The sequence below is a fragment of the Salmo trutta genome, chromosome 22 (genome assembly GCF_901001165.1).
Source record: "Salmo trutta chromosome 22, fSalTru1.1, whole genome shotgun sequence".
Lineage (NCBI taxonomy): Eukaryota > Metazoa > Chordata > Actinopteri > Salmoniformes > Salmonidae > Salmo > Salmo trutta.
Window position 1 is genome coordinate 39,123,138 of NC_042978.1, and position 16,396 is coordinate 39,139,533.

Below are 16,396 nucleotides of genomic sequence, written 5' to 3' on the forward strand. Positions count from 1 at the left end.
GAGATAGAGACAGAGAAAGAGACAGAACGAGAGAGAGAGACAGAGAGAGAGAGACAAGATACGAGAAGACACAAGAGAAGAGAGACATAGAGAAACAGAGAAAAGGAGAGACAGGAGAGAGAACAAAGAAAGAGAGGGAAGACAAAGAGACAAAGACGAGAGAGAAACATAGAGGAGAGACAGAGAAGAGAGAGAAGGAGAGAGGAAGAGAAACGAAGGAGGAGAGTAGACATAGAGGAGATAGAGACAGAGAGAGGAGAGAAGAGAGAGGAGAGAGAGAGAGAGAGCGGAGAGAGCCAGAGGAGAGATATGAGACAGAGAGAGAGACAGAGAGGAGAGAGAGAGGAAGAGAGAGAGGAGAGATAGGACGAGAGAGAGAGACAGAGAGATAGAGACAGAGAGAGAGAAAGAGAGAGAGACAGAGAGAGAGGACAGAAAGACAGAGGGAGACAGACAGAGAGAGAGACAGAGAGAGAGAGACAGAGAGAGAGAGACAGAGAGAGAGACATAGAGAGACAGAGAAAGAGAGAGAGAGAGAGAGAGAGAGACATAGTGAAAAAAGTATCCTTCTTTAACCTGTCTCCTCCCCTTCGTCAACACTGAGTGGATTTAACAAGTGACATCAATAAGGGATCATAGCCTTCACCTGGATTAACCTGGTCAGTCTATGTTATGGAAAGAGCAGGTTTTGTACACTCGGTGTATATCTCTGAACTCATCATTGCTGTATTATATCCTGCATGCTATACATTCACATATGGGTCCACTCAATTGTCAGAGATGTGTGTGTGCACATATGGTATCGTATGTACATTATTGTATAAAAAAAACTATTTCATCAATTTTAGAATAAGACCGTAATGTAACAAAATGTGGAAAAAGTCAAGGGGTCTAAATACTGTCCGAATGTATATTGCATATGTACAGTATATGTTTGTCTGCATAAGTACTGTATGTGCACATACACTACATGACCAAAAGTATGTGGACACGTGCTCGTCGAACATCTAATTCCAAAATCATGGGCATTAACATGGAGTTGGTCCCCCCTTTGCTGTTATAACAGCCTCCACTCTTCTGGGAAGGCTTTCCACTAGATGTTGGAACATTGCTGTGGGGATTAGTTCCATTCAGCCACAAGAGCATTAGTGAGGTCGGGCACTGATGTTGGGCAATTAGGTCTGGCAATTAGGCCAGTCGGAGTTCCAATTCAACCAAAATGTTTTCGATGGGGTTGAGATCAGGGCTCTGTGCAGGCCAGTCAAGTTCTTCCACACCGATCTTGAAAAACCATTTCTGTATGGACCTCGCTTTGTGCACAGGGGCATTGTCATGCTGAAACAGGAAAGGGCCTTCCCCAAACTGTTACCACAAAGTTGGAAGCACAGAATCATCTAGAATGTCATTGTATGCTGTAGCATTAAGGTTTCCCTTCACTGGAACTAAAGGGCCTAGCCCGAACCATGAGAAACAGCCCCAGACCATTATTCCTCCTCCACCAAACTTTACAGTTGGCACTATGCATTTGGGTAGGTATCGTTCTCCGGGCGTCTGCCAAACCCCACGGGGGTAGCATTTTTAATATTATAATTTTTGGGGCGCGCTATGCGCTTCAGCACTCGGCGTTCTAGCTCTCGGTCGTCCCTATGACAATGCCCCTTTGAAAGTCACTGAGCTCTTCAGTAAGTCCATTCTACTGCCAATGTTTGTCTAGGGGGATTGCATAGCTGTGTGCTCGATTGTATAGACCTGTCAGCAACGGGTGTGGCAGAAATAGCCTAATCCACTAATTTGAAAGGGTGTCCACATACTTTTGTATATATAGTGTACGTGTGTGTATTTATGGCACGTGTGTGTTTATGACACGTGTGTGTTTATGACAGGTGTGTGTGTGTACACGTGCCTGCCTGTGTTCTCCGGTGGGAAGCGTAGGTATCAGAGGCCCTGTGATTAAAGGCTAAGGGGGGCAGCTAAGGGCCAAGTGAGTGCTGGTGTACATTGTGACAGGGTCTTGATCCCAACAGGAGAGGAAAGGCATCAGGTAACATGGAGACTCTCCAGTCTCTCTCACTATCTGTCTAATGTCAGTGGCTGTAATGTCTATTCCTCGTCTGTCTGTCTGTCTAGGTAGAGCTGTTATACACACTGAAAGCCCAGATACCATAATGGTATAGTATCACTAAGAGCATTTGGAAAACTATACAATCACAGACCTACATATGACAGTGGATGCTGTCCTGACTCCACATATCATATGACTGTGTTACTGGGTTGCTGTGTACTGTAATGTGAGCCGTACTGGACAGGAGACTGAAGTGAATCCATGTTCCACAGTAAAGAAGACATGTTGCTTCCAGATCTCAGCAAGACAACCATCTTTTCTATGTCTACAACTATAATCTCAGAACCCAGAACCAACAAATCTTGCGATCTCTAGCTAGCTAACTCAATTTACATTTACCGGTATGTTAATAGGAGGTCAAAAGAGATTAGTAAGACTAATATTTGGGGGAGGTTGTGTGAAAGGCAGGGACAGAAAGGGAAAGAAGAGTGAAGGAGTTTCTGTGTAGGCTAATGTTTATGTGTGAGTCAAAGAGAGTGTGGATTTTTGCACGTGTTTCAATGTGAGAGATGATAGGCGAGACTGTCTCAGGCTACGTAGACTATGTGTGGTCACACTTCCATATTTGCTCTTCCTCTGCACACACAGGAAGTTTAGCTTTTCCAGTCTAAATACACTGCTCAAAAAAATAAAGGGAACACTTAAACAACACAATGTAACTCCAAGTCAATCACACTTCTGTGAAATCAAACTGTCCACTTAGGAAGCAACACTGATTGACAATACATTTCACATGCTGTTGTGCAAATGGAATAGATAACAGGTGGAAATTATAGGCAATTAGCAAGACACCCCCAATAAAGGAGTGGTTCTGCAGGTGGGGACCACAGACCACTTCTCAGTTCCTATGTTTCCTGGCTGATGTTTTGGTCACTTTTGAATGCTGGCGGTGCTTTCACTCTAGTGGTAGCATGAGACGGAGTCTACAACCCACACAAATGGCTCAGGTAGTGCAGCTTATCCAGGATGGCACATCAATGCGAGCTGTGGCAAGAAGGTTTGCTGTGTCTGTCAGCGTAGTGTCCAGAGCATGGAGGTGCTACCAGGAGACAGGCCAGTACATCAGGAGACATGGAGGAGGCCGTAGGAGGGCAACAACCCAGCAGCAGGACCGCTACCTCCGCCTTTGTGCAAGGAGGAGCAGGAGAAGCACTGCCAGAGCCCTGCAAAATGACCTCCAGCAGGCCACAAATGTGCATGTGTCTGCTCAAACGGTCAGAAACAGACTCCATGAGGGTGGTATGAGGGCCCGATGTCCACAGGTGGGGGTTGTGCTTACAGCCCAACACCGTGCAGGACGTTTGGCATTTGCCAAAAAACACCAAGATTGGCAAATTCGCCACTGGCGCCCTGTGCTCTTCACAGATGAAAGCAGGTTCACACAGAGCACATGTGACAGACGTGACAGAGTCTGGAGACGCCGTGGAGAACGTTCTGCTGCCTGCAACATCCTCCAGCATGACCGGTTTGGCGGTGGGTCAGTCACGGTGTGGGGTGGCATTTCTTTGGGGGGCCGCACAGCCCTCCATGTGCTCGCCAGAGGTAGCCTGACTGCCATTAGGCACCGGGATGAGATCCTCAGACCCCTTGTGAGACCATATGCTGGTGCGGTTGGCCCTGGGTTCCTCCTAATGCAAGACAATGCTAGACCTCATGTGGCTGGAGTGTGTCAGCAGTTCCTGCAAGAGGAAGGCATTGATGCTATGGACTGGCCCGCCCGTTCCCCAGACCTGAATCAAATTGAGCACATCTGGGACATCATGTCTCGTTCCATCCACCAACGCCACGTTGCACCACAGACTGTCCAGGAGTTGGCGGATGCTTTAGTCCAGGTCTGGGAGGAGATCCCTCAGGAGACCATCCGCCACCTCATCAGGAGCATGCCCAGGCATTGTAGGGAGGTCATACAGGCATGTGGAGGCCACACACACTACTGAGCCTCATTTTGACTTGTTTTAAGGACATTACATCAAAGTTGGATCAGCCTGTAGTGTGGTTTTCCACTTTAATTTTGAGTGTGACTCCAAATCCAGACCTCCATGGGTTGATAAATTGGATTTCCATTGATTATTTTTGTGTGATTTTGTTGTCAGCACATTCAACTATGTAAAGAAAAAAGTATTTAATAAGATTATTTCTTTCATTCAGATCTAGGATGTGTTGTTTAAGTGTTCCCTTTATTTTTTTGAGCAGTATATATATTAGCTATAAGCAGCCAACAGTCAAACAGACAGCAACACTACTCGGTGAAAAAATAGCAACAGTAGCCACATTGTCAACTAAGAGCATCGCCCACAGCTAACGAGCATCGCCCACAGCTAACGAGCATCGCCCACAGTTAAAGAGCATCGCTCACAGTTAACGAGCATCGCCCACAGTTAACAAGCATCGCCCACAGCTAACAAGCATCGCCCACAGCTAACGAGCCTCGCCCACAGCTAACAAGCATCGCCCACAGCTAACAAGCATCGCCCACAGCTAACGAGCCTCGCCCACAGGTAACGAGCATCGCCCACAGCTAACGAGCCTCGCCCACAGCTAACGAGCCTCGGCCACAGCTAACGAGCATCGCCCACAGCTAACGAGCATCGCCCACAGTGAGTATTAGGCTGCAGTGAGAATAATGCTGCTTTAGTGACAGGAAGTGCTAACAAGAAAGATAGCTCTCAGACAAAAAACACAAGACTAATGCCCATAGTGTACAAGTACCCTCATTCCCAACTCCTGAAGTAAGCAGCCAAACTGGGCCCCGGTGGCCCCTGCCTAGCACAGCAGCACATACACAGGTCACATTACACAGCTGATCTGTGATCCCTATGATCCCTCTCTCTGTCTCTCTCTCTCTCTCTCTCTCTCTCTCTCTGTCTCTCTCTCTCTGTCTCTCTCTCTCCCTCTCTGTCTCTCTCTGTCTCTCTCTCTCTCTGTCTCTCTCTCTCTCTCTCTCTGTCTCTCTCTCTCTTTCTCTCTCTCTCTCCCTCTCTGTCTCTCTCTCTCTGTCTCTCTCTCTCTCTCTCTGTCTCTCTCTCTCTTTCTCTCTGTCTCTCTCTCTCTCTCTCTCTCTCTCAGGTTACTACAGAGGCTTGTACATCACCACATGACATTTGAGCACTCTGTGCTGGTGTTCACGCTCCTCCTAACATTGAGTCACTGCGAGGTATGTACAGTAGCTGTAGTATTAGTCATCCTATGACAGTGCATAACAGCTGGAGGGAGAAACAGCATTGGCTGGCTGGGAAACTCCCCTTCATCAGACAGAGAGCAGACAAACAGAGCTGTGTGTTTCACAGAGCCTGAGACTGAATGTAGTATAGTGCGACTGCATCATATTCACTACACATGAACACACTCCTGAAGGTGTACAGTACAGTCCATAGGCCACAAAACAACCTTATTCAGCAGTGGAAAACTAGCATTACAAAAGCCTTTGATACTGACTAACTGAAATGATTATAACACAACATAATATACTACTTGACTGTTCTACAGACGAGCAACTGGTGAATGGGTGTCACCATCAACGTGGCTATTCAGACAGCAATGAGACAGAGAGAATAGAGTTTAATCAGACTAAAAATAATTTAGCACTCTACTCATAATAACTCACTCTGAGACTACCTCTGCTGCTGTAACCCTTTGTGGTAGTCAGGGGCATATGACAGACAGACAAATACAACTTGGGGATGTGGGTTTGCTGTTTCTCTGGTCCACACAAGAACAGTGCAATACGTTCGACTGAGGCTATGATAGAGAATATGTGTATTTATTTAACCTTTATTTAACTAGGCAAGTCAGTTAAGAACAAATTCTTATTTACAATGACTGCCTACCCCGGCCTAATCCTAACTGGACGACGCTGGGCCAATTGTGAGCCGTCTTATGGGACTCCCAATCACGGCCGGTTGTGATACAGCCTGGAATCAAACCAGGGTCTGCAGTGACACCTCTAGCACTGAGATGCAGTGCCTTAGACCGCTGTGCCACTCAGGACAATAGGGACTGGAACCATCTCAAGTTAAGCCTGTGGGATAAACATCTTCCAGTAGAGGGAGTATAAGAGACTCTACCAGGATAGAATGCGTGCGCATGTGCGCACACGCACACACACAGACACACAAACCAAACAGCTCCCAGATCTAGAATGACTCAAAGTTCACGCAACACACACACTCACTTTAACTGCTCACACACATGCTTTGTAGCATCACACAGAAACAGGCTTGCATGGACACAAGCACTAAAATTCAGACACCACAACACGATGCTGTGGCAAATTTAACCAGAGACTGGTGAGACTAGCATTGTTGAAAGTCAAGCATTGAGGGAGCTGTTGTGCTTTTAACTATATAACACAGATCTAAGTAACTCTATAACACAAGCACACACCCGCACCAACATACGCACTCACACATACACACAGACACTCAGAAAGAGAAAACATACAGCAGGTCCATGCTAGCTCCACACAGCAGGGCCGTCACGGCAAAGTCACTGTAATCCCTCTCCCTGCCCAGAGACACACAGACAGAGAGTGAGAGAAAGAATGAGAGAAATGGTGGTTTCCATGACAACCAGGTTCAGGTTTAGTTTCAAGTTTCAACAAAGGTAAGGGAAAGAACAGCTCGTGGCTGCGGTGTGTGGGGTCCTTGATGATGCTGCATGCCTTCCTCAGGCCCCGTTTTGAGTTGATGTCCTGGATGGGTGGGAGCACGGTCACAGTTACGTACTGGGCCGTCTTCACCACCTGCTGGAAGGCCTGGCGGTTGTGGATGGAGAAATTCCCGTACCAGGCGTGATGCAACTGGTCAGAACGCTCTCGATGGTGCAGCGCTAGTATTTGGAGAGGATCCAGGGTAGCATACCGAATTTTCAGCTGCCTTAGGAAGTAGAGACGCTGTTGAGCCTTCTTGACAAGAGTGGTGGTGGTGTTGGTCCAAAACAAGTTCTCAGTGATGTGGACGAAGAGTAACTTAAAACTCATGACTATCTTTATCCTGCTTCTCCTTTGTTTTGCTGAGAGGTTGTCATCTTGCGAGGAGCGGTGGAGCGGTAGGCAAATTGGAGTAAGTACAGTGTGCCTGGCATGCTGGCGTTGATGTGGGCGATGACCAGCCCCTCGAAGCTCTTCATGATGACAGAGGTGAGCGTGACAGAGCGCTAGTTATTTGGGCATGTCACCTTGTTTTTCTTGGGCAATGGGACGATGGTGGTCTCCTTAAAGTAGGTGGGGACTACAGCCTGGGACAGGGACAGGTTGAAGATGTTTGAGAAGATGCCCGGCGGCTTTGTGAATATTCACTCTGTTGAGTTTTCCTCATGTCAGCCTCGGAGAGGGAAAGCACCTTGTCATCCGGAGCAGCGAGAGTCTTCCTGGATGGCTAGGTATTGTCTGCTTCGAAGCGAATATATAATGTGTTAAGCTCGTCTGGGAGGGAGGCTTCGGTGGGCACCACACAGATGGATTTTCCTTTGTAATCTGTGATAGTCTGTAGTCCTTGCCACATGCGACGCGAGACTGAGTTGTCAAACATCAATTTAAGTTATGTCTGTACTGTCATCTGGGTTCGTTCTGCTGACATTGAATGCTGCAGTATGGGCTCTCAGCATTGTATGGATATCTCCGTTCATATAGGGTTTTTGATTGGGGTTCGTCGGGAATGTTATTATTTTGGGTACAACGTCATCAACACATTTCCTAATGAAGCCTGTGACTGATGATACAGGTCCCCTGGTGATCTGGGTGTTATCAGAGGAAGCAGTGGCCCTCGGGGCTCAGAAACACAACACATATCCCATGACACCAGACATCACTCAACATACATCCATAACATACTCACACCACAGAAAATATTTTGACCTTGTGTGTGAGAGTGAGAGAGAGAGGGAGAGAGAGCGAGAGTGAGCGCGAGTGTGTGTAACTGTGTTCTTGCTGGGCACAATATGTGTCTTAGCTTAGCTAATAACAGCCTAACTCCAGCTGAAGCCTGCTGTATGAAGAGTGGGTGTATTTGGTCTAGCCATACTTCACTGGCCTCATCTACCTGCCAATTTAGCCTGTCCCTTTCACTCTGCCAATTAGTAAGACATTCTGGAGCCAATCAACCCCCCTAACCAGAATCTGTCTATTGTGTTCAGATGGGCTGCATCACAGTAAGGACTCATATTTTTGTGACAAACAACAATCTAGACAACACTTCAACTCAACTCAAGTGATCTTTTACCAAGACACAACAATCTAGACAACACTTCCACTCAACTCAAGTCATCTTTTACCAAGACACAACAATCTAGACAACACTTCCACTCAACTCAAGTCATCTTTTACCAAGACACAACAATCTAGACAACACTTCCACTCAACTCAAGTCATCTTTTACCAAGACACAACAATACAGACTATACTTCCATTAAATTCTTCTCATTGTTTTATGAGAAACAACCATTTAGATTAAAGCTAAACGTAACTCAGTCACACAGTAGTATGTACTCCACTTTTACTGCCAGGGTGATTCCTCACGAAAGACCCAAAAATATTTTGGGGATTTTCACATTTAATCCATAGAATGGTCCTTTGGAGGAAGGATTGTACATATATTTGACATTTGTATCTAAAAGCATAATTGAGAAATAATATAATAATATGAAGCTTTACCCAGGAGTGAAAGTAGATGTAATTTCCTCCCACTACAGGGACCTTCCATGTGGGCCTAATCATAGAATGACATATTGAATCCCTATTAATTGAATAGGATCTCTGTGGGCCTAATTGTAAAGATTTATCACTTAACTTTTAAAATACCTTAGCTTACCTTGTAACGTGGCATAAACACAACCAGTCATGATGTTTTCATCTGATTGTCAAACAATTACTTCAAAAGGCTCATAGACTACTTGTCACATTACTCAGGGACGGTTGAACGACAGGGGGTGCGGGAAATAGATATTCATTTAGATATTTCATTTCCGACTATTGGTAGGCTATTTGTTAGTCACCTTGTCTATAATTAGATACATGCAGCTTCTATTCCGTAATTACTTGATGCTTGTCTAGAATATTAAATAAAGCCTTGCTCACCAGAATAATGTTATAAATCGATAGAATGATCAATGCATCGGTAAAGTTTTCTCTTTAATTTCTGCTTCTCACAGACCGAGGACGTTTAAGGACCAGGGAGAATTTCAAATGACATCAGTGACCGGTTTAAAGGAAGTGCAAAGCTCTGAAAACTATACAACATTTTTATGATAGTATTTCAGTTTGTCTTGGATGGATATTTGTTCAGGTTGAAAATGAAATACTGTCAGCTTTTATGTAGCTGAAAGAATTTGCATGCTTAGGCTACACAACAGGTCCCCAAACGCGCAATCGCAATATCTCAACATGCTGAAAGAACTAAATCATGTTTTTCTACATCTGTTCCCGAGGAAAAATATACATTTGGTCTATAATTTTAGTGCGAGGAACACTTAATTCTGCAGGAGTTATTATAAGGCTACATGTGAGGCTTACAGTCAGTGTCCAGACTTCCTCTACTATTCCAACTGTTAGGCTACTTCACTCTAAAAAGACTCCAGCAACAATACAGTGCCATTTGATAAATGCAAAGAGGCATCACTTACAAAACACCAAAAAGTGTTATGAATGACATTGGGTGATAGTCCTTCATTAGGCCTACACAAGTCTTGTAACCTGAACTGATGCATACAGTGCATTCGGAAAGTATTCAGACCCCTTCATTTTCCCCCATTTTGCTACGTTACAGCCTTATTCTAAAATGCATTCATTTGTTTTTTCCCCCCTCATCAATCTACACACAATACCCCCATAATGACAAAGCAAAAACAGGTTGTTGCTTAATAAACTTAAATAGCACATTTACACTACCGTTCCAAAGTTTGGGGTCACTTAGAAATGTCCTTGTTTCTGAAAAAAATTCACATTTTTTGTCCATTAAAATAACATCAAATTGATCAGATATACAGTGTAGACATTGTTAATGTTGTAAATGACTATTGTAGCTGGAAACAGCTGATTTATTATGGAATATTTACATAGGCGTACAGAGGCCTATTATCAGCAACCATCACTCCTGTTTTCCAATGGCACATTGTGTTAGCTGATCCAAGTTTATCATTTTAAAAGGCTAATTGATCAATAGAAAACCCTTTGCAATTATGTTAGCACAGCTGCAAACTGTTGTCTTGATTAAAGGAGCAATAAAACTGGCCTTCTTTAGACTAGTTGAGTATCTGGAGCATCAGCATTTGTGGGTTCGATTACAGGCTCAAAATGGCCAGAAACAAAGACCTTTCTTCTGAAACTTGTCAGTCTATACTTGTTCTGAGAAATGAAGGCTATTCCATGCGAGAAATTGCCAAGAAACTGAAGATCTTGTACAACGCTGTGCACTACTCCCTTCACAGAACAGCGCAAACTGACTCTAACCAGAATAGAAAGAGGAGTGGGAGGCCCCGGTGCACAACTGAGCAAGAGGACAAGTACATTAGATTGTCTAATTTGAGAAACAGACGCCTCACAAGTCCTCAACTGGCAGCTTCATTAAATAGTACCCACAAAACACCAGTCTTAACGTCAACAGCAAAGAGGCAAACTCAGGGACACTGGCATTCTAGGCATAGTTGCAAAGAAAAACCCATATCTCTGGCCAGTGTCTGTGTACTTTTGCCCATCTTAATCTTTTCTTTTTATTGGGGTCTGAGCGCTCTGGAACAGGTTTTTATCAAGAATCTCTCTGTACTATTCCCCGTTCATCTTTCCCTTGATCCTGACTAGTCTCCCAGGCCCTGCCACTGAAAAACATCCCCACAGCATGATGCTGCCAAAACCATGATCAGTGTTGGGATGGTGCCAGTTTTCCTCCAGACATGACGCTTGGCAGTCAGGTCAAATAGTTCGATCTTGGTTTCATCAGACTAGAGAATCTTGTTTCTCATGGTCTGAGAGTCCTTTAGGTGCCTTTTGGCAAGCTCCAAGCGGGCTGTCATGCGCCTTTTACTGAGGAGTGGCTTCCGTCTGGCCACTCTACCCTAAAGGCCTGATTGGTGGAGTGTTACAGAGATGGTTGTCCTTCTGGAAGGTTCTCCCATCTCCACAGAGGAACTCTGGAGCTCTGTCAGAGTGACCATCGGTTTCTTGGTCACCTCCTTGACCAAGGCCCTTCTCCCCCGATTGCTCAGTTTGGCCGGGTGGCCAGCTCTAGGAAGAGTCTTGGTGGTTCCAAACTTCTTCCATTTAAGAATGATGGAGGCCACTGTGTTCTTGGGGACATTCAATGCTGCAGAAATTGTTTGGTACGGACAATTCCTTCGACCTCGTGGCTTGGTTTTTGTTCTGACATGCACTGTCAACTGTATGACCTTATATAGACAGGTCTTTTCATTTCCAAATCATTTCCAATCAATTTAATTTACCACAGGTGGACTCCAATCTCAAAGATGATCAATGGAAACAGAATGCACTTGAGCTCAATTTCGAGTGTCATAGCAAAGAACGTATGTAAATAAGGTATTCTATATATATTTTTTTATAAATGTGCAACAAAAAACCCCCACTGTTTTTGCTTTGTCATTATGCGATATTGTGTGTAGATTGATGAGAAAAATGTTTTTGCATCCATTTTAGAATAATACTGTAACGTAACAACATTTGGAAAATGTCAATGGGTCTAACCACACCGCATTTTGGAGCATATTCCAAAATTTTTCAAGTCTATTCGCAAATTCTTCATGCGACTAACACGCAGAAATGATAAATAGTGTAATAGCCTACAGTTTTCTTTAAGTTTGAATTATTGTGATAGGCCACAGGAGGTTGGTGGCACCTTAGGGGAGGACGGGCTCGTGGTAATGGCTGGAGCGGAATCAGTGGAATGGTATTAATGGTATGGTTTCCATGTGTTTGATGCCATTCCATTTGCGCCATGCCAACCATTATTATGAGCCGTCCTACCCTCAGCAGTCTCCACTGTGATAGGATCATGTTTTACCGGTACGACGTACCCCCACTATTTATTTTGCAGGTACTCTGTACCAGACAGTTCCGGTTTACTTTCACCCCTGGCCTTACCACTTGTGCTGTAATATGAGTAGTATTTAGATTTCAATAACAATGTTGTTACATTCATTTATGAATATTGAAAAACTATAAACATAAACATTGAAAATATACAATTTTTGATTTAGCGTATTTTTCTATACACTGAGTATACCCTCCTAATATTGAGTTGCACCCCCACAGGGATGCAGGCCGGCCCATGTTGACTCCAATACTTCCCACAGTTGTGTCAAGTTGGCTGGATGTCCTTTAGGTGGTGAACCATTCTTGATACACACTGAAACTGTTGAGCGTGAAAACCCAGCAGCGTTGCAGTTCTTGACACACTCAATCCAGTGCGCCTGGCACCTACTATCATACCCCGTTCAAAGGCACTTACATATTTTGTCTTTCCCAGTCACCCTCTGAATGGCACACATACACAATTGTCTCAGGGCTTAAAAATCCTTCCTTAACCTGTCTCCTCCCCTTCATCTACACTGATTGAAGTGGATTTAACAAGTGACATCAATAAGGGATCATAGCTCTCACCTAGATTCACCTGGTCAGTCTATGTCATGGATACTGGTGTATATTGTTGAACATAATATTCTCTGTGGGCATATCAAAGTTCCCGAGTGGGATCTGCTACTTTTAGAGTTATAACCCAATTTGTGAGCATTACCATGTGAAAATTGATTCAAAATGGTCGCCCTCTGCTGGTGACTTGTAGGATGTGCAATGATACAAATAAAAGGAGGGCTATGAATGGTTAAATTGCCTACTATGCCAATCTCTCTGTATAAAATGGGCCATTACTTTAGAAGCAGAGATCTCACTCTGGACCTTGAAATGCCATTATCACTTAGTACCCTCCACAGGTTTATGCCTGCATACAGTGTCTCGCTGTGTGTATGTGTGTGTGTGTTCGTGAGGTGTGGTCTGAGTGACGCATATGGGTGAGAAAGGCCCCCTCCATTGCCATGGTTCTATAAGGCCTGAGACACCTGGATTCTAAGACAAACCGTCTGTCTCTCTTTCTGTTTCTCTCCTTCTTGCTCTCTCTTTCCCCCTCTCTCTTTCCTTACCTGCCCCCCTCCCCCCCACTCACTACCTCTATCTATCTATCTCTCCCTCTCTGGTTTTCTCCTTTATTTCGCCTTAACTCTGTCTCCTTTCCTTGGGAGGATAGTGTTTAGTCCGGACCTTTCATTCAAACTCTCTTGCTCTCCCCTCTATCCCTCTGTATGATTACCTTTCTTTCTATCTATTTTCTCTTCCCCCTCATTCCCTCCCTCCCTCAAACAGTATCTGTGTGTGTTAAAGCTTTTCAGCGCTAAGCTGCACCCCTCCAGAGTCAAGCTCTCTCTATCTCACACACACCAAGTGGAAGATGGTGCTGCAGTGGCTAGCAGCTGTTTTACAGGCTCCTTACTAATTCTGCTATTTTGTTTTTTATGTTGCCTCGTCACTTTACCTGTACCTATATGTACATACACTGTAGCTAGCTGAATTACCTCGTAACCCTGCAAAATCAATTTACAGATATATACGTTTTAGAACACCTACTCATTGGGTTTTTCCTTAATTTTACTATTTTCTGCATTGTAGAATAATAGTGAAGACATCAAAACTTTAAAATAACACATATGGAATCATGTAGTAACCAAAAAAGTGTTAAACAAATTAAAATATATTTTAAAAATATATTTTATATTTGAGATTCTTCAAAGTAGCCACCCTTTGCCTTGATGACAGCTTTGCACACTTGGCATTCTCTGAACCAGCTTCATGAGGAATGCTTTTCCAACAGTCTTGAAAGAGTTCCCACATATGCTGAGCACTTGTTGGCTGCTTTTCTTTCACTCTGCAGTCCAACTCATCCCAAACCATCTCAATTGGGTTAAGGTCAGGTGATTGTGGAGGCCAGGTCATCTGATGAAGCACTCCATCACTCTCCTTCTTGTTCAAATAGCCCTTACACAGCCTGGATGTGTGTTTTAGGTCATTGTCTGGTTGAAAAACAAATGACAGTCCCACTAAGCACAAACCGGTTAAATGTGCCATGAATTCTAAATTAATCACTGACAGTGTCACCAGCAAAGCACCCCCACACCTCCTCCTCCATGCTTCACAGTGGGAACCACACATGCGGAGGTCATCCGTTCACCTACTCTACGTCTCACAAAGACACGGCGGTTGGAAACAAAAATCTCACATTTGGACTCATCAGACCAAAGGACAGATTTCCACCGGTCTAATGTCCATTGCTCGTGTTTCTTGGGCCAAGCAAGTCTCTTCTTCTTATTCGTGTCCTTTATTAGTGGTTTCTTTGTAGCAATTCGACCATGAAGGCCTGATTCACGTAGTGATTTGTGGCGTGATTCACGTAGTGATTCGTAGTCACGTAGTGATTCGTAGTCACGTAGTGATTCACCGACTGCCGATGTATAGAAAAAACAGCTAGATGTATACCAGCCCCAGACGTGAGAGTACAGAGGACAGAACATCTGCCTATTAGATTGTACCACAGGAGAGGTCTCACACCGATTCACATGAACTTCGTAGAGACAATGAGCAAAGGGCTCAGCTCACCTGGGGTTCCGAGGGTGTCATGTGATGGGGATGACATCATTAGTGACTCCAGGCCTCTATACTGTATATATATATATATATATATATATACTACACTACACTGAATGCACAAAACATTAAGAACACCTGTTCTTTCCATGACATAGACTGGCCAGGTGAATCCAGGAGAAAGCTATGATCCATTATTGATGTAGCTTAGATGTAGATGAAGGAGAGGAAACAGGTTAACCTGTTATGACTAGGGGGCAGTATTTTCACGGCCGGATAAAAAACGTACCCGATTTAATCTGATTATTACTCCTGCCCAGAAACTAGAATATGCATATAATTAATAGCTTTGGATAGAAAACACTCCAATGTTTCGAAAACTGTTTGAATGGTGTCTGAGTATAACAGAACTCATTTGGCAGGCCAAAACCTGAGAAGATTCCAAACAGGAAGTACCCTGTCTGACCATTTCTTGCCCTTCTTGATTATCTCTATCCAATACAGGGGATCTCTGCTGTTACGTGACACTTCCTACGGCTCCCATGGGCTCTCAGAAGGCGGCAAAAAGCTGAATCGTGGCTTTGCAGGCCCTGGTTGAAAAACATTAGCGCGTTTGGATAGTGGCCGGTCAGAGTACTATGAGACTAAGGCTCGTGCACGAGTCGACTCCATGTTACTTTCTCTCTCTCTTTGAACGAAAACCACCACTCCCGGTCAGAATATTATCGCTTTTTTACGAGAAAAATGGCATAAAAATTGATTTTAAACAGCGGTTGACATGCTTCGAAGTACGGTAATGGAATATTTAGATTTTTTTTGTCACGAAATGCGTCGTGCTCGTAACCCTTCTTTACCATTCGGATAGTGTCTTGAACGCACAAACAAAACGCCGCCGTTTGGATATAACTATGGATTATTTGGGACCAAACCAACATTTGTTATTGAAGTAGAAGTCCTGGGAGTGCATTCTGACGAAGAACAGCAAAGGTAATAACATTTTTCTTATAGTAAATCTGACTTTGGTGAGTGCTAAACTTGCTGGGTGTCTAAATAGCTAGCCGTGATGGCTGGGCTATCTACTGAGAATATTGCAAAATGTGCTTTCACCGAAAAGCTATTTTAAAATCGGACATATCGAGTGCATAGAGGAGTTCTGTATCTATAATTCTTAAAATAATTGTTATGCTTTTTGTGAACGTTTATCGTGAGTAATTTAGTAAATTCACCGGAAGTTTGCGGGGGTATGCTAGTTCTGAACGTCACATGCTAATGTAAAAAGCTGTTTTTTGATATAAATATGAACTTGATTGAACAAAACATGCATGTATTGTATAACATAATGTCCTAGGGGTGTCATCTGATGAAGATCATCAAAGGTTAGTGCTGCATTTAGCTGTGGTTTGGATTTATGTGACATTATATGCTAGCTTGAAAAATGGGTGTCTGATTATTTCTGGCTGGGTACTCTGCTGACATAATCTAATGTTTTGCTTTCGTTGTAAAGCCTTTTTGAAATCGGACAGTGTGGTTAGATAAAGGAGAGTCTTGTCTTTAAAATGGTGTAAAATAGTCATATGTTTGAAAAATGGAAGTTTTTGTATTTTTGAGGAATTTGTAATTCGCGCCACGCCCATCATTGG

The 16,396-nt window shown here is 43.9% G+C and overlaps 1 protein-coding gene across 4 annotated transcripts in view; it reads right to left on the minus strand.

The window, feature by feature from the left end:
* Positions 1-16,396, minus strand: part of pde4ba (phosphodiesterase 4B, cAMP-specific a) — a 338,452-nt gene that overhangs the window by 151,985 nt on the left and 170,071 nt on the right. The gene's annotated exons all lie outside the window — the stretch shown is intronic.